This window comes from Phascolarctos cinereus, unplaced genomic scaffold (genome assembly GCF_003287225.1).
Source record: "Phascolarctos cinereus isolate Bilbo 61053 unplaced genomic scaffold, phaCin_HiC Scaffold_8;HRSCAF=390, whole genome shotgun sequence".
Taxonomy (NCBI): Eukaryota; Metazoa; Chordata; class Mammalia; order Diprotodontia; family Phascolarctidae; genus Phascolarctos; species Phascolarctos cinereus.
Genome location: NW_027556291.1, coordinates 70525200 through 70543631, shown reverse-complemented (window position 1 = coordinate 70543631; position 18432 = coordinate 70525200). Strand labels below are relative to the sequence as shown.

At 39.2% G+C, this 18432-nt stretch overlaps 1 pseudogene; it reads left to right on the top strand.

The window, feature by feature from the left end:
- Positions 1-17042: 17042 nt before the first annotated feature.
- Positions 17043-17841, top strand: LOC110201538 (rRNA-processing protein FCF1 homolog pseudogene; annotated as a pseudogene).
- The last annotated feature ends 591 nt before the right edge of the window (positions 17842-18432 follow it).

The window sequence follows — 18432 nt, the reverse complement described above, 5'->3', positions numbered from 1 at the left end:
TTAAAGGAGTGAAGGGCTTGGAATATAATATTCCAGAGGGCAAAAGAGCTAGAATTACAACCAAGAATCACCTACCCAGCAAGACTAAGTATAATCCCAAAGGGGGAAAATGGATATTTAATGAAATGGAGGATTTTCAAGGATTCCTGATGAAAAGACCAGAGCTAAATAGAAAATCTGACTTTCAAACACAAGATTCAAGAGAGGCATAAAAAGGTAAGCATGAAAATCACAAGGGATTCAATAAGACTATACTGTTTATACTCATCTATGGAAATATGGTAGATGTAACTCCTAAGAATTTTAACATCTAGAGTAGTAAGAGGGATTCTACTTAGAAGACATGGATATGAGTCTATTATATTGGGGTGATCTCGAAAGAAGAATAAAAGAATGAAAAAAAGAGGAAAAAAGAATATAGGGGTAAGAAAGGGATGCACTGGGAGAAGGGGAAATGGACGGGAAGAGTGGGAAAATTATACCAATGAGTCCCACAAGGAAGAGTTTCTACAATAGAGGAGAAAATGAGAGGGAGAGGGCGACTCTTGAAACTCACCTGAATTTGTTCAAGGAGGGAAGAACATACATATATATAGTTGGGTACAGAAATTCATCTTACCCAACAAGGAAGTAGAAGAGAAAAGGGTTAAGAGAAGGGGAGGGTAAAATTAGAGGGAGGGTAGATCAAGAGAGGCAGTGGTCAGAAGCAAAGCAGACTTTTGAGGAGGGAACAGGGTAAAAAAGCCTTCTACTGGATGGGCTCCAGCTCAGCAATGTCCCTTTTTAACTGTGATGTCCTGTCCTGAACACAGTGATGTGGTCTCACCATATTCATGCTATGACCTCTACCCATATCAAACTAATGGCTCTATTTCAGAAATCAAGATTATTGTCATCCCCTGTCTCAAACTGTCATTATATCACTATGGCAAAGAGCCACAGACTCTGGTTGCTGTTTGACAAAGATGTTATTGAACGAGGTGGAGATGGTGTCAATGAACCAGAAGCTAATCTAAACACCCTTCCAGGGATAGGAAGAGGATTTGTTTTCATATAGGATCTAATGCTCAAATGGACCTCAGCAGTCTTCTAGTCAAAGCCCCTCATTTTACAGAGGAGGAAAGGGCCAGAAAGGGAAAGAGACCTACCCAAAGTCACACACAGGATCGTAGGCTTAGAAGTGGAAGGGACGTCAGAGGCCATCGAGTCCAACCTACTCCCACCCCTCATATTTTATAGATGAAGAAAACAATGCCCAACAGTGAGGCGGTTTTGTCTTTGTATCTCTAGTGCCCACCTCGGGCCTGCCACAAAGCAGAATCCTTGTTGATTGATTGCCTAATGTCATACAAGTGGTGAATGCCTGAGGCAGGATCTGAACCCAGGTCTTCTGACTCCAGAGCCATAGCTCCTTCCCATGCCCTATGATCTCTGTCCCATGCCCCCCAACGATGATGAAAGTTTGTTGCATAAACACTTGGGGAGGCTTCACACTTCATATGGCCTCTATGTCCTTTCTCTCCTTCATCTCTTCTACTCCTTTCAGTTTCTGCAATGGGGATGGGAGGAAAGGAAAACAAACAAGCAAATGTGGGCGCATGAATTCCACCTTAATGAGATGCTAATTGCACCATCTGGTAGCCCCGGGAAGATCAAAGGAAACTTCCTGTAGCTTACCTGCTTGGAGAATCTCTCATCCTCTTGCCCAAAGATGCTACCCAGGATGCCAGGTCAGATGGCACCTTCTCAGAGCAAGGATGAGCATGGGTTCTTTCAGTGGAGGTGGTCCCTTGCCACTGCCCTCTTGAGAATTTTTCAACCTGTTGGACCATTGAAAGAAAGCCACAAGCCATTGAAAGTGCCCACAGTGTCTCTTTTAACAAAGTATGCTTGTGGTTAGGGAAAAAAAAGCTAAAATACCAATAACATTTCAGTGTCATTCCCATTTTCCAAACAAACTCTTTGGCTATGGTCTAATCAATCAATCAAAGCCAAATTGCCTTTTTAAAAGGCCCCAAAAGGTTCACCCTGAAGTACCTGACAATCTGTCATCATTCCACCTTCTGCTGTCTCCCTAACCATAACCACCTACAAATATTTTGGACTCCAGACTTGGCTGGTAATTAAGTGGGTGTGACAGCAGAGAGAATCGTTCCCGCAGTAGCTCTGGACTCTGGTGCACTAGCTTGTTTTGTCAGTAATCTGGGCAGGTATGACTCAGACCACTTGCAAGGAGTCAATTGTTACAGCACAAGCAGAATATTGTTTTCCTGAGGCCACTGGGGCTCAGAGCTGCCCTTTAAGCCAACTCAGTGAGCTGGACTTGAGAATCTTGCCTGTTTTTCACTGAGAGCCTTCCTCATTACTTTGCCCCAGCCATATCCCTTGTCTGAGACTCTGTTTGTCCAATCGATCTGTACAGAGTTGGGCATCCTTGTTTCTCTCTCAAAAAAAAAAAACCACAAGTATGAGCATTTCCACATGTAAAATAGATAAGAGAAGATTGTGTATAAAACTGGGCACTTGTTTGTTTTTATTTAAAGTCTATGTTAAATTCACTCAAACTTTTCATAGACGCCTTCTCCATAGCCTAACTAACTGCCTTTCTGTCAGGGAGAAACTTTTGCCCTGGCCCTCCACCCTCTTGACTGGGGACGGTCTCTCTTGGATCATTATTTCAGGATAAACCCCACCTAAGCTCTACTTTCCTCCATCCTCTCTGGCCACATCCCAGAAACAGCCTTGCCTGTCACTACCCATCAACTCTCACCCCATCCACTGCTTAAATGGATAAGTATACTCAAGAAAAAACAAATCTGGGGGCAGCTAAGTGGCACAGTGGATGGAGCACCAGCCTTGGATTCAGGAGGACCTGAGTTCAAATCCAGCCTCAGACACATAACACTTAACTAGCTGTGTGACCTTGGACAAGTCACTTAACCCCATTGCCTAGCCAAAAAAAAAAAATCTACTCACAGAGCAAAGCTGACAATGTAAGTTTCCCATACCTCTAGTCCACCGCCCATCTACCAAGAAAAGACAAGAGTTATGCTTTCCTATCAGTCTTCTGAAGTCATGATTGGTCACTGACTTAAGTCAAAACTAATCTTTCAGTAGGATGAATCTAAAAGTTGCTTTTTTTTGTTTAGAGCCATTTTTTTACAGGGATTTGGAGGGGTTTGGGGAAGAGCTCAAGCAAGTCATTGCTTTTACTCTGCCATTTTGGCTCCACTCCTAAAGGTTGCTTTTAAGTTTCATCTTCTGAGCCTATTTGTGAATTGATTTTTAAATGATTTGCTTACTTACTGCACAAACCCACTTCTGTTTTTTTCTTTTTTTCTTTCTTTCTTTCTTTTTTTTTTAGTGAGGCAATCGGAGTTAAGTGACTTGCCCAGGGTCACACAGTTAAGTGTCAAGTGTCTGAGGCCAGATTTGAACTCAGGTCCTCCTGACTCCAAGGCCGGAGCTCTATCTACTGTGCCACCTCGCTGCCCCCACAAGCCCACTTCTGTTTGGAAGTTGGTGCCTGATCAGCCACAATGACACTTTTATTATGAGCTGGACCAATTTTCAGAGTCATCTCATGTTTACATTTATGGACAGCCAAGTGACTCTCATTGGTAAAACACTGGACGTATTCAAGGGCAATGAGTAGAAAGGATTTGTCATCAGTCATAATCCACAGGTCCTTGTACTATTTGGAAGAATTCACATATAACTTGCATGTCATAAGGCAAGCAACTTATCACTTTCCATGGCAAAAATATTTCACAGTTCCCTCGGCTCACAGGCCCCCAGATGTGGTGGTTGTGACCACCCCCTTCATCACCCATGGCTTTTTAGCTTGAACCTTCATCTAGAAGTTAGGTGTGTTCCTATGCATGACAGAGATAGGAATATACTTGCTAAGAAGTGCCATTTATGTTTTCCTTGTCTCTGGGATTATTGTTGTTTTCCCACTCAGTGAAGATAAGTTTGGCAAGAATTTTATTTCTTTGACATGAATGATATCACTTGGTGAACAGGAAGAATAAACAACAAAACTAATTTACCTATTCTGTAATTCAAGTAAAAAGTTTGCTTTTTCAGTATTAGTATTTAACAATAATTGGACTTTGCAGTTAAAAGATTGTGTTCTACCAGTGGTTGTAAATAGCCAACAGGGGAAGCCAAGAATGGGAGGGTGTATTGTATATCTCCATGTTATGTGCACAATGGGTCATTGGCAATTTGGACAAAGATGAAAAGGGTGAACACAAGATTGTCATTTCTGATGTTCAGTTGATCTGAATTCCTGTGCTATTGTACATGACACTCATCTCCCACTCTCTGCCTTTTTGATGACTATGCCTCTTTCCTGAAATGCTTTCCCTCTCTCTCCTGATTTCCTTGGAGACTCAGCTCAAATTCTCCCTTCTGCCGGAAGCTTTTCCCAATTGTCCACCCCTCCTCACTGATAATGCCTTACTCTCTCAGACTACCTCTCATTTACACTGTGTAGATCTCATATGTACATAGTGATTTACATGCCATTTCCAACCTTGGAAACATGGGCTCCTTGAGGGCAAAGATTGTATTTTTACCTTTCTTTAAATCCTCAAGGATTAACACAGTGCCTAGCATATAGCAAATGCTTGATCAATACAGGTTGACTAAGTAGTCATGATATTAAACAACAATAGCTTCAAACATTAATGCAAAATGGTAAAATACGTGCACTGGTTTGATTTCATCTCTTTACCAAATTCCTTTAAAAATCTGGCAACAATTCCAAAAAGATGGCTTAATGGTGATCAAGTTGGTAACATCAATATGTTACCATATTGGTGATATGACCTCAAACCTAAAAAAAAATCCATGGAATTTGAATATAATTTGGTACATTACCGTAATAATGCAAATTTCATCCAGAAATTTAGCTGATGTAAATAAATTACCATAATGAGACCAAAAAATCCTAACAACATTTAAATCAACAGTTAGTTTATTTGTCAAGCAGACAGATGGCAGTGAAGAACAACACCTATTTAAAATTTAAATTTGCTTGTCAAATCGTATGCAGAAAGATGGTAGACGATCCTGAGCAGTATTACCTCACAAAAGAGAGAGGCACAGTGGAGAAAACCAACAAAGCAAAGTCGTCCCAATGCAAAATCATTTAAAGATGAAATTGCGAAGAATAAAACAAATAGAAGCTAAATGGAAAAAAAATCTGCAATTTTTTAATTACAAACTCCTTTCACTATTAAGGGAATTGAAGTCATCATTGCTGTTGCAACTATTTCAGTTGTGTCCAACTCTTCATGACCTCATTTGGGGTTTTCTTAGCAAAGCTACTGGAGTGGTTTGCCATTTCCTTCTCCAGCTCATTTTACAGGTGAAGAAACTGAGGCAAATAGGGCTAAGTGACTTGCCCATGGTCACACAGCTAGTAAGTGTGTGAGGCCAGATTTGAACTCAGGTCTCAATGCTTTATCCACTGAGTCATCTAGCTGCCTCTTATATCAGGTGTACATGGAGGAAATCCATGCTGGAAACAATACAATTGTGAGACTGTTGAAGTGATTAGTTCACAAGGTATCTGAGGGAGGGGAAGATAACAAGTGTGTGGAAAAACAACTTGGACAATTCCCCCAAAAAGAGGATATGAACAACTATTGACCTATGTTCCCATTTCTTCATCTATATGCTGTAATAAGGACTCAGAGCTGGTCTTTCTGGTTCTCACCAGCCAGGGCTTTGGCTCCAGTTTCTGGCCATGTATGTATGAATCAGAATTAAGTGGATTACATTCTGGCTGATGAAAAGTTTCTTTATTGACTGCTGAGCTTATAGAGCTGATGCCTCAGGGCACCATTTAAAAGAGGAGACAAAATGAATATTGACGTAAACATTTTAAATAAAGTACTGACAAGGATGTTACCACAATATATTACAAAGAAAAAGAAATGGAAGAAGCATGTACAAAGAGGAAACGAAACGATCACATTTTGCTGATGGCATGATGATTTGCCTAGAGAGCCCTAGACAGTCAACTAAAAAACTAACTGAAATAATGAACAACTTCACCAAAGTTGCAGGATATAAAATCAACCCACACAAATCATCATCATTTCTATATATTACCAGCAACATCCAGAAGGAAGAGAGAGAAAAAGAAATTCCATGTTAAATAACTACAGACAGCATAAAATATTTGAGAGTCTACCTGCTAAGACACAGATAGGAACTATATTAATATGATTATAAAACAATTTTCACACAAATAAAGAAAAATCTAAATCATTGGAGAAATTTTAATTGCTCTTGGGTAGGCCAAGCCAATATAATAAAAATGACAATAGCACAAAATTAATGTATTTATTCAGTGCCATACCAATCAAACTACCAAAGAATTACTTTATAGAACTGGAAAAAAAATTAAAAAAAATTCATTTGGGGAAACAAAAGGTCAAGAATAATGAAGGAATCAATTTAAAAAATGAAAAGGAAGGGGGGCTAGTAGTGCCAGATCTCAATTTATATTACAAAGCTGCAAGTGTCATAAGAAATAGAGAGGTTGATCAGTGGAAAGATTAGTTATACAATATGTGAAAGCAAAGAAGTTCAGTAATCTAGTGTTTGATGAACCCAAAGATCACAGCTATTTGAGTAAGAACTCATTATTTGACAAAAAATATTGGGAAAACTGTCAGACACTAAGCATAGAACAACATCTCACACCATAAACCAAAATAAGCTCAAAATGGATACATGATTTAGACATAAAGGATAATATCATACTCAAATTAGTGGAGTGAGAAAGAAATTAGCTATCATATCTATAGATAGGGGAAGAGTTCATGACCAAACAAGAAATGGAGAGGTTCACGGGAAGTAAAATAGATAATGTTGATTATATAAAATTAAAAAGTTTTTGCACTAACAATAACAAAGTAGCTAAAATGAAAACAAAAGCAGGCAACTGGAAAAAAATATCTGCAGCAAGTTTCTCTGATAAATGCCATATTTCTAAAATATATGGGGACCTAAGTCAAATCTACATTAATAACAGCCATTCTCCAATGGATAAATGGTCAAAGGATTTGAATAGGCAGTTTTCAGAGGAAGAAATCAAAGCTACCAACATCTTTATTAAAAAATGCTCTAAATCACCAATAATTAGAGAAATGCAAATTAAAACAACTCTGAAGTACCACTTTATACACATCAGATGGGTTCAGATGACAGAAAAAGAAAATGACAAATACTGAGGAGAATGTGGGAAATCATTAGACTTATGCACTATTAGTGGGAGCTGTGAACTAGTCTAAACATTTGAAAGCAATTTGGAACTATGCCCAAAAGTCTATTAAACTGTATAGTCCCTTTGACTCAGTAATACTGTGACTAGAGCTGTAGTCTAAGGAGATAAAAAAAGAGGAAAAGGACTCATGTATAAAAATATTTATAGTAGCTCTTTTTATGGTGGCAAGGAATTAAAAACTGAGAAGGTGCCCATCAAATGGGAAATGACTGAATAGGTCATGGCACATGAACATGGTGGAATACTGATGTAAGAAATGATGAAGGAGATGATTTCAGAAAAATCTGGAAAGACTTGTATGAACTGATGCAAAGTGAAGTGAGCAGAAATAGGAAAACACTATACATAGTAACAGCAATATTATAAAGACTTCTTATCTCTCTCTGATCAACACAATGACCACAATTGCAAAGAACTCATGAGGAAACATGCTACCTACCTGAAGCCAGAGAACAGATGGACTCAGAATACAGATTGAAGTACATTTTCTTCTATTTCTTTCTTCTTGCTTGCTTTAAAAATGTTTTTGGAACATTCCTTATTTGGATATTTGTTTTGCATAACTATACATAATTGTAATAGTTTTGATTTTCTTGCCTTCTCACTGAGCAGAGGAGGGAGTAGAGGGAGAGAGAAAACGTAGAACTGAAAAAAAATTTTAAAAGTCTCAGTGGTACAATTACACATACACACACAGCATAAATATAAAGTAAGCAAACACAAATACATAGAAAATAGTTCAATACAAGGTAGTCTGGAAGGGAGGGAACTAAAAATTGGGGGGAATTAGAAAGAGGTTTATATCTTTTTTTTTTTTTTGCTTTTTGGTGAGGCGATTGGGGTTACACAAATAATAAGTATTAAGTGTCTGAGGCTGGATTTGAACTCAGGTCCTCCTGACTCCAAGGCCAGAGTTACTAGCCACAGTAACATTTACATTCACAGTTACATTCACTGCGCCACCTAGCTGCCCCTGAGATGCATCTTTTTAAAAAAAATTTATTTAGCGTTTTATTTTTCCTCAGTTACATGTACAATTTTGCACATTCATTTTTCATTGAGATGGATTATTTTTTTTTATTTTGCGTTTTGTTGAGGCAATTGAGGTTAAGTGACTTGCCCAGGATCATACAGCTAAAAACAGGGATTTTTTTTTTTTTAGTGAGGCAATTGGAGTTAAATGACTTGCCCAGAGTCACATAGCTGGTGAGTGTTTTGTGTCTGAGGCTGGATTTGAACTCAGGTCCTCCTGACTCCAGGCCCAGTGCTCTATCCACTGCACCACCTAGCTACCTTTGAGATATGTCTTGAAAGAAGAGAGAGACCATGTAAGACAGAGGCAAGGATGAAATGCATGGCAGGTATGTGGGAAAGTCAGTGTGAAGCCATGGGGAGAGGGGTGGGAGTTGGGGGATTGAGTGCTATGTGTGAAGAACACATCATCATATAGTGTGGGAGGGGGAACAATATTCATTGAAGCTGGAGAGATAGATTTAGAGAGATAGATTATTCTAAAGATAATAATAGCAAGTCTCTATGATCTATATTTTAATGTAACTCCCACTCTGACATTTATATTTGGGGTTTTAAAGCTCCTTCCAGTGCTAACATTTGGTGTTCTTTTTTCCAAGATCTCTTATTCTCAAAAAAAGTACTACTCCAATGTTTATTATGGAGTAGAGACAGCTCAGATTCCTTAAAGTCTCAGAATTGGGTAGAAAAAAAAAAGCTGTATTACACTTAGGAAACTGTGTCTTTCCTTGACAAAAGAATCCAACCTTTAAATACCAATACTTTCATGGAATGCCATAGTACAAAGAATAAAAATTGGCAGTGATACAAGGGTAATGGAAAGGGGCAGGGTTCATCTAAGTAGCCTACTTGGCTATAGAATATAACCAATGATGACGTCTGAGCAAGAAATGGTGAAAGACACTACCCAGAAATGGCTGATAAGAAAAAGAGATAGGCCGGTTACATTACAAGAGAAAGTAATAACAGGAAGAAACATGGCCCACATGTTGCCCTCTTTGTTGAGAGTAATATCCTAACCTAACCCCTGCATCTATACAAGCTAGGCTAAGTTTTCTTTGAGAGGTTTTTTTGCAAATTAATTAATTTAGGTTTAGTTTTCAACATTCACTTTCACAAGATTTTGAGTTTCAAATTTTCTCCCCATCTCATCCCTCCCCCCCACCCCAAGATGGCGTGCATTCTGAATACCCCTTCTCCTAATCTGCCCTCTCTTCTATATCTCCCCCCTTCTCTTATCCCTTTCCCCTTCAATTTTCCTGTAGAGCAGGACAGATTTCTATATTCCATTTCCTGTACCTTATTTCTTATTTTCTTATTTCTCAGTTGTATGTGAAAAAAAAATTATAACTTTAGTTTTTAAAAACTTTGGGTTCCAAATTTTCTCCCTTTCTCCCTCCCCACCCACTCTCATTGAGAAGGCAAGCAACTCAAAACAGATTATACATGTGTACTCATGCAAAACACTCCCATAGTAGTCATGTTGTGAAAAACTAAGTATATTTCCCTTCATCTTATCTCACTCTCCCATTTATTCTATTCTCTCTTTTGACCCTGTCCCTCCTCAGTAGTGTTTACTTCTGATTACCACCTCCCCCCATCTGCCCTCCCCTCTATCATCCTCCTGCTCTCTTGTCCCATTCTCCCCCTATTTTCCTGTAGGGTAAGATAGATTTCCATACCCAATTGAGTGTGTATGTTATTCCCTCCTTAAGCCAAATCCTACAAGAATAAGATTCACTCCTTCCCTGTCACCTTCCCCCCTTTCCCCTCCACTGTAAAAGCCTTTTCTTGTCTGTTTTATGTGGGATAATTTACCCCGTTCTACCTCTCCCTTTCTTCTTCTTCCCTTATAATCCTCTCTCATCCCTTAATTTTGTTCTCCAGATATGACCCCTTCATTTTCAACTCACCCTGTGCCATCTATCTATCTATCTATCTATCTATCTCTCTACATACATACATATAATTTTTTCCTTCCAACTACTCTAATACTGACAAAGGACTCATGAGTTACAAATATCATCTTTCCATACAAAATGTAAACAATTCAACCTCAATAAGTCCCTTATGATTTCTCTTTCCTGTTTACCTCTTCATGTTTCACTTGAGTCTTGTATTTGAAAGTCAAATTTTCTATTGAGCACTAGTCTTTCAATTAAGAATGCTTGAAAGCCCTCTATTTCACTGAATATCCATTTTTTCCCCTGAAGGATTATACTCAGTTTTGCTGGGTAGGTGATTCTTGGTTGTAATCCTATCTCCTTTGCCCTCCAGAATATCATATTCCAATCCCTCCGATCCCTGAATGTAGAAGCTGCTAAATCTTATGTTATCCTGATTGCGTTTCCACAATACTTGAATTGTTTCTTTCTGGCTGCTTCCAATATTTTCTCCTTGACTTGGGAACTCTGGAATTTGGCTACAATATTCCTGGGAGTTTTCTTTTGGGGATCTCTTTCAAGAGGTGATCAGCAGATTCTTTCAATTTCTATTTTGCCCTCTGGTTCTAAAATCTCAGCGCAATTTCCCTTGATAATTTCTTGAAAGATGATGTCTGGGCTCTTTTTTTGATCATGGCTTTCAGACAGTACAATAATTCTTAAGTTATCTCTCCTGGATCTATTTTCCAGGTCAGTTGTTTTTCCAATGAGATATTTCACATTCTTTCTATTTTTTCATTCTTTTGGATTTTTTTTTACAGTGTCTTGATTTCTCATAAAGTCACTAGCTTCCAATTGCTCCATTCTAATTTTTAAGGAAGTATTTTCTTCAGTAAGCTTTTGGACTTCCTTTTCCATTTGTCTAATTTTGCTTTTTAGGGCATTCTTCTCCTCATTGGTTTTTTGGGCCTCTTTTGCCATTTGGGTTAGGCCATTTTTTAAGGTATTATTCTCTTCAGTATTTTTTTTCTCCTTTAGCAAGCTGTTGACTTGTTTTTCATGATTTTCTTGCATCACTCTCATTTCTCTTCCAAGTTTTTCCTGTACTTCTCTTACTTGCTTCTTAAAATCCTTTTTGAGCTCTTCCATGGCCTGGGACTGATTCATATTTTTCTTAGAGGCCTTGGATGTAGGAACTTTGACTTTGTTGTCTTCTTCTTGTTGTATGTTTTGATCTTCTTTGTCACCAAAGTAAGATTCTGTGGTCTGACTCTTTTTGTACTGCTTGCTTATGATCCCAGCCAATTACTTGAGTTATAAACTCTTTGTTAAGGTAGCGGTCTGCTTCCAGTGTGAAGAATGTACTGTCCCAAGCTTTGGGGGTTTTGTGCAGCTGTTTTCAGAGATACTTCTAGGGACCTGTAAACTTTCTGTTCTTCCAAGGTGGTATGATCAAGGGTGAGGTGTTTACTCTTTTCCTGGCCTGTGCTGTGGTCTATGAGTGATCACAAATTCTCTTTTCTGTCTTGGAGTTGGGAGAAAGATTCCCTCTCCACCACCACCACAAGCTCCACCACGCTAGCACTCCTCCTCTCCTCAGGACTGCCACCCAGAACTGTGACCTAGATCCAAGAACAGTCAAAGCAAGAGAATCCTGCACCTGCAGAGAGATCCTTGCAATCCCCCTCTAATCAACCACTCAATTTCCCCTCAGTCTGTGGGCTGGAAGCTCAGGAAGCAGCCGCTACCCCAGGGCCACACTCAGGTACTGGGGCTGGGACCAAGCTTTTCTCTCACTGCAGACTCAGACTTTTCCTACTGACCTTCTAAGCTGTCTTTGGCATTCATGGGTTGAGAAGTCTGGAAACCACCACAGCTGCCCATGATTCAGTCCTCTGAGGCCTACTCCAAGTTTGCTGAGGCCTGTTTTGCCTGTGTGCCCACGCCAAACTGCATTCCTCTCCCTGCCCAGTGCAATATACCTTTCAGATCAACCATCCAGGTTGTCTTGGGCTGTAAATTTGTTTCACTCTGTCTTTTTGTGGGTTCTGCTACTTTAGAATTGTTTAGAGCCATTTTTTACAAGTATTTAGAGGGGTTTGGGGGAGAGCTAAAGCAACTCACTCCTTTTACTCTGCCATCTTGGCTCCGTCCCCACTTTGAAACGTTTTGAGACCATCCTTGATTCTATGTCAGCTCAGGGGACTAAGGTTCAGACTGTTGACATCACTTCCTTATTACCTGAGTACAAAGCATCCAGGGGAACCCCAGGGGCCTCTGACGATTGGCTGGTAAGTCAGCTGATGGGCTGTTCAGGCCAGTAAATCTCATTGGACTGAATCAATTCCAAGTGTCCTCAATTCCTATCTTTGTTGAATATCCTATTCCTATTTTGGCTAAGTAAGTCTCCTTTTCTTAACTCTTATAAGTGAGTAAAATAAATAAATAAACTCATAAAAGAATAAAATAAATGAATGAATACAAGATAGGTAGATAGATAGATAGATAGATAGATAGATAGATAGATAGACAGACAGACAGACAGACAGATAGATAGATAGATAGATAGATAGATAGATAGATAGATAGATAGATAGATAGATAAAATTCTGGCTAGGGCCCCTCAGCTGAGATTCTCCAGGTGGCATGATTTGACTCCAGTGATGAATAGGGAAGGAAAGTTCCTTCTTTACTCCAGTATCATGGTGAACCCCCTGCCATGCCCCATATCAACTGTGGACTCAATTAGGAAGACTTCTGCCAGGGGCACTTGTCTGCCTTTGTCCACTTAATGCACATTTGTGAATAGTTTTAATGTTTAGCCTTTCTTATGTGTATAGGAATAAAATATCTGTCTCATATCTAATTCATATTGTACATTGAATCCTTTTTACAATTTCTCCTTTTGGGGTACCCCATAGACTTGTGAGCTGTGCACTAATTTGCTATAATTAAATACCTTCCCAGGGTTGTTGGGGTGAGGATTTAATAAGCATGAGAAAAGGGATTCCCCCTCTTACCAGAAAAAGCTCTATGCAAATGGACGTGGTCCAAACTACATGGCTGGATACATGGCAGGGAGAGGTGAATGCCCCAGCCCTTGTGAGCCCAGGCCAAGGGTGCCTACATAAAAGTGCTAAGCACACAAACAGATAAAATGTAAAATTCAAAATTTTATGAGAATAATATGCACATAAATTGAAGATATAGTTGATGAGGATGTTAGTATGGAAAAGAGGCTTTCACAAGTGATATTCTCCAGTAAACTGCATTTTTACTATCATGCAATTGATTGAAAAAAGGCTGAGATTGGGGCAGCTAGGTGGTGCAGTGGATAGAGCACTGGCCCTGAAGTCAGGAATACCTGAGTTCAAATCCGGCCTCAGACCAAACACTTGACACACTTACTAGTTGTGTGACCTTGGGCAAGTCACTTAACCCCAATTGCCTAAAAAAAAAAAAAGGTTTAAAAAAAAAGAAAAGAAAAAGGCTGATATTACAAGATCCTGCTGGGCTTATCATTTTTTGGCTATAAATGAGGCATCTGACTCGATAGGCACAAACCTCCCTTTCTTATAGGCTGTTTCCCATGCAACCCGCAAAACTATTCAAGATTCTTCAAATGATACAACAATAGAAACAACTTTGGTGTTCCTCTGACCATAAATACCAGGTGAGGCACAAGAGAGGGATATAGATGCTCACCAAAGGCAATCCCCACTGTGATTGAGGAAATCCATCCCAGAATCCGAGTTGAAGAGGGTATCTAAGTGAAATCAAGAGATAGCAAATAAGGGCCCCCAAAACACTGATTGGGCCTGCTATGATGACCTTATGGGAGACCATGGACCAAAGTCACAAAAGATGGATGGACACGAATGGCTTGTGGCCTTCATCACTGTAGGGAGAATCTAATACGATGAAACCATAGAGCCATCTCAGTAGGGTTGGAGAACCTGTGCCCTCAAGGCCACACATGGCCCTTGAGTTCCTCAAGTGCAGCCCTTTGACCAAATCCAAACTTCACAGAACTTTCAGGCAAATGGCCACACTTGAGGACCTAGAAGGCTACATGTAGCCTCAAGGCTGCAGATTCCCCAAGAAAGACACATATGCACATACACGCATGAGGCTAAATTGATATTAATCATATGCATCATATAAAATCACAGAATACAGAGACAACAGGAACTTGGCTGTCATCTAGATGGTGTTCATTTTGGCCAACCACTTCATCTTAGAGGTAAAAAAATGGAGGCTTAGAAAGGAAGTTGCTTGCTTAATATTATGGATTCAAACCCAGGTTCCTTAATTAGTCCCTTCTTGTCATTTTGCTATTTCTCTAGTTACATAAGATGTTTTACTTAAATTAAAGAGAAGACATTGATATTGAGGAATCCTGGGAAGATGTTAGAATGAGAGGTCTCCTGGAAATGAATAGAAAATTGATAGAAATGAATCCTACCACCACAACAAATAATACAAGAAAAATGTCCTCAAATCCAGAGTGTTCATCAGTGAAAAGAATATGCAACAGTCTAGGTAACCAAGAAACAAAAACCATCAAAAATAATAATAGTGTTTAATAAGCCCAAGAACATAAATTACTGGGCAAAAAGTTTCTTTTGAAGGATGAGAAACTGGAAAGGAGATTGGTGTAAATCAGAACTAGACCGATATACTACACTAAATGCTTGTGATAAGTGCGAAATGGATACATGACCTAGTTACAAGTGGTCACAGTATTTTTAAAAATTAGAAGGAAATGAGATCATTTACCCTTAGGACAATTCTTAATCAAACAAGGGTTAGAGGAGATTACACAAGACAAAACAGACAACTTTGGCTTCATAAAACTAAAAATCTTTCACACAAAAAAATCAATGATGACATAATTAGGAGAAAAATTTATGCTGGAAAAATATTTCCATTAAACACTACCAATAAAAATCTGGTATCCAAAGTATACAACGAAGTTGCACCAACATATAACACCAAGAGTCATTCTCCAGGGGAAGCTAGGTGGCATAGTACATACAGCATTGACCCTGGAGTCAAGAGGACCTGAGTTCAAATCCGGCCTCAGATACATAATACTGCCTAGCTGTGTGACTGTGGGCAAGTCACTTAACCCCAATTGCCTCACTAAAAGGAAAAAAAAAGTCATTCTCCAATAGGTAAATGGTCAAAGGATATGAACAGCTTTCAAAGGATTGACCAGTTATAAATTACTATAAGAAAACAAATTCCAAGTCCCTAGTAGTAAGAGAAAAGCAATTCAAAACAATTCTGAGTTTTTATTTCACCCCATACAAATTAGCAAAGGTGATAAAAGACCAGAACAATCAGTGATGGAGGGGCTGTGGGAAGATAGGAATACTGCTAGAGCTATGGAGTCATTTAAATTACTGTAAATTTCAATTTGAAATTTTGCACCATAAAAGGGTGGAAAAGTTCCATCTTGCAGATGATTTAGTCAGTTTCACTTACTTCCTGGGAATTCTTGAGAGGTGCTGATAGGAAAGCAAGGTGTTATCATTGCTCCCAGATCTACTCTTTGGAGTCTTTCAGCAGCGATTAATCAAATGATATAATATTTTTGTAGTTGTTATTCAGTCATTTCAGTTGTGTCTGACTTCCCCCGACCCTATTTGAGGTTTTCTTGGCAAAGATACTGATGTGGTTTGCCATTTCCTTCTGCAGCTCATTTTACAGATGAGGAAACTGAGAACAACAGGGCTAAGTGACTTGCCCGGGTTGCACAGCTAGAAGTAATCTGAGGCTAGATTGGAACTCAGGAAGATAAGTCTGCTTGACTCCAGGCCTGGCCCTCTATCCACTGTATCATCTAGCTGCCCTATGTGCCCAGCACATAGTAGGTGCTTATCAAATGCTTATTCTCTCTCCTCCCCAACCCCTTAATGGGTGAAAAAGAGATAAAAAGTGAAAGAGAGAGAGAGAGAGAGAGAGAGAGAGAGAGAGAGAGAAAGAGAGAAAGAAAGAAAGAAAGAAAGAAAGAAAGAAAGAAAGAAAGAAAGAAAGAAAGAAAGAAAGAAAGAAAGAAAGAAAGAAAGAAAGAAAGAAAGAAAGAAATGAATTTGACACGTCCCCTGGCTGCTGATCGTGGTTGGGCTTGTTCTCATAGAGACAAGGGCTTTATCTCTCATGGTCTTAGATGGACTCTGACAACTTCTCCCCTGCCTAGGTGGTCATTGGCTCACACAAAGAATCAAGGTACCAAAATTTATTCATGCCTGAATTTCTGATTGAACCCTATGCTCTCTTGAGCCAGTCCCAGACTTACTCACAGATACCCTGCTACAGAGAGATGGTAATCTCCACCCAAGGTCCTTTGTTCAGTACTTCCCATACACAGAATATCTTGCATCTCACAGATGGTCCAGTGAACTATTAATTGTGAGAAAGCTAAAAGAGACCTTAACAGAGTCCCCTGCTCTTTCCAAAACCAAATTTGAGAGCTCTCTATCTGGAGGGATCCTCCAAACCCAGGGTGAAGAAGACACTGGTACAAATAAGCAAAATGTTGGAAAATAGGACACAGTACAGGGAATCTGCAAAAATGAAAACTCTCAAGAAAAAGATGAAAAGGGTTTTGGAACACTACTAGACTATCAGGTGTTGACAAGGGAAATTCCAAATGTTAATTCTGGGATACTCTAGCTGTTGTTCTGGGGCAATACCATTGAGAAGCAAAAAGGAAAAAAGTGGTGAAATAAATTTAAACTTCAATGAGGAAATATATGAGCATATGGCTATTCTGGTCACTTTAAGAAATGCTGTTTCATCTTCAGACCTCAGAGTGTGAAGGCCTCTAGTAACATGGGGAAACAAAAGAAAGTGAGGAAATACGCGACCATGAAGCGAATGCTTAGTTTATGCGATGAAAGATTAAAAGAAAAAGATCGATTAAAACCAAAAAAGAAAGAGAAGATAGATCCCAGTGCTCTCAAGGAAAGAGAAGTTCCCCAGCACCTGTCCTGCTTGTTCTTCCAATATAACACACAGTTAGGACCCCCTTACTACATCTTGGTTGATACCAACTTTATCAACTTCTCCATCAAAGCCAAGTTGGACTTAGTGCAGTCAATGATGGATTGTCTGTATGCCAAGTGCATTCCTTGCATAACTGACTGTGTAATGGCTGAAACTGAAAAACTGGGACAGAAGTACCGAGTAGCCCTGAGGATTGCCAAGGACCCACGATTTCAACAATTACTGTGCTCCCACAAAGGCACATACACAGATGATTGCTTAGTCCAGAGGGTCACTCAGCACAAGTGTTACACTGTGGCTACAGTTGATTGAGACCTTAAACGAAGAATCCAGAAGATCCCTGGAGTTCCTATCATGTACATTTCTAACCACAGGTATAACATCAAGAGAATGCCAGATGATTATGGAGCCCCTCGATTGTAACATCAAGAGACTGAACTTCCTGTGATGCCAGTCTACAAAACACCATTCTAGTCCATTACCTGTTATATTGTATAAAATGGGGTTATAGAGATTGACTTTTTCATCCTATTCTGAAATGATTTTTGTATCTTAATGAAAAACTCATTTAATTTACACATAAATCACTTTTGTCTAGAAAAAAAGAAAAAAAATGCTGTTTCACAAGTTTAAGATGGGCTACACAAGTGCCTCCCTTACACAAGAAGTGTTAAGGAAAGTTGTGCATCAGGCTGTATTCAGGATGAAAAAGAAGTAAGTAAAAGAGAGATTCTGCATTAATATTGGTTGGGAAAGGCTTCCTATAGAAGAGGAGATTTTTCTGGGACAGCTAGGTGGTGCTGCAGTGGATAGAGCACCAGCCTTGAAGTCAGAAGGATCTGAGTTCAAATCTGACCTGAGACACTTACTAGCTGTGTGACCCTGGGCAAGTCATATGACCTTGACTGCCTCCTCAAAAAAATTTCCAAAAAACAAATAAAGAAGAAGAGATCATCATTGCAACTTAAAGGAAGCCAGGTAAATGTACTTCTAGAGGAAGTTGAAATGGCAGTAACGATGACAAAGATAGAGAAAGCATCTGGATTAGACCAACTGTACATAGAGAAGATCTACCCTGGAGGTGACAACATTTTGCACTAGAGGGTCCATGAACTTGGTTGGTTTAAAAAATATTCGGTCAATGTAGTTGAGTTCCTCTGTAATCTTATGTATTTTATGCTATGCATCTAAAAATAT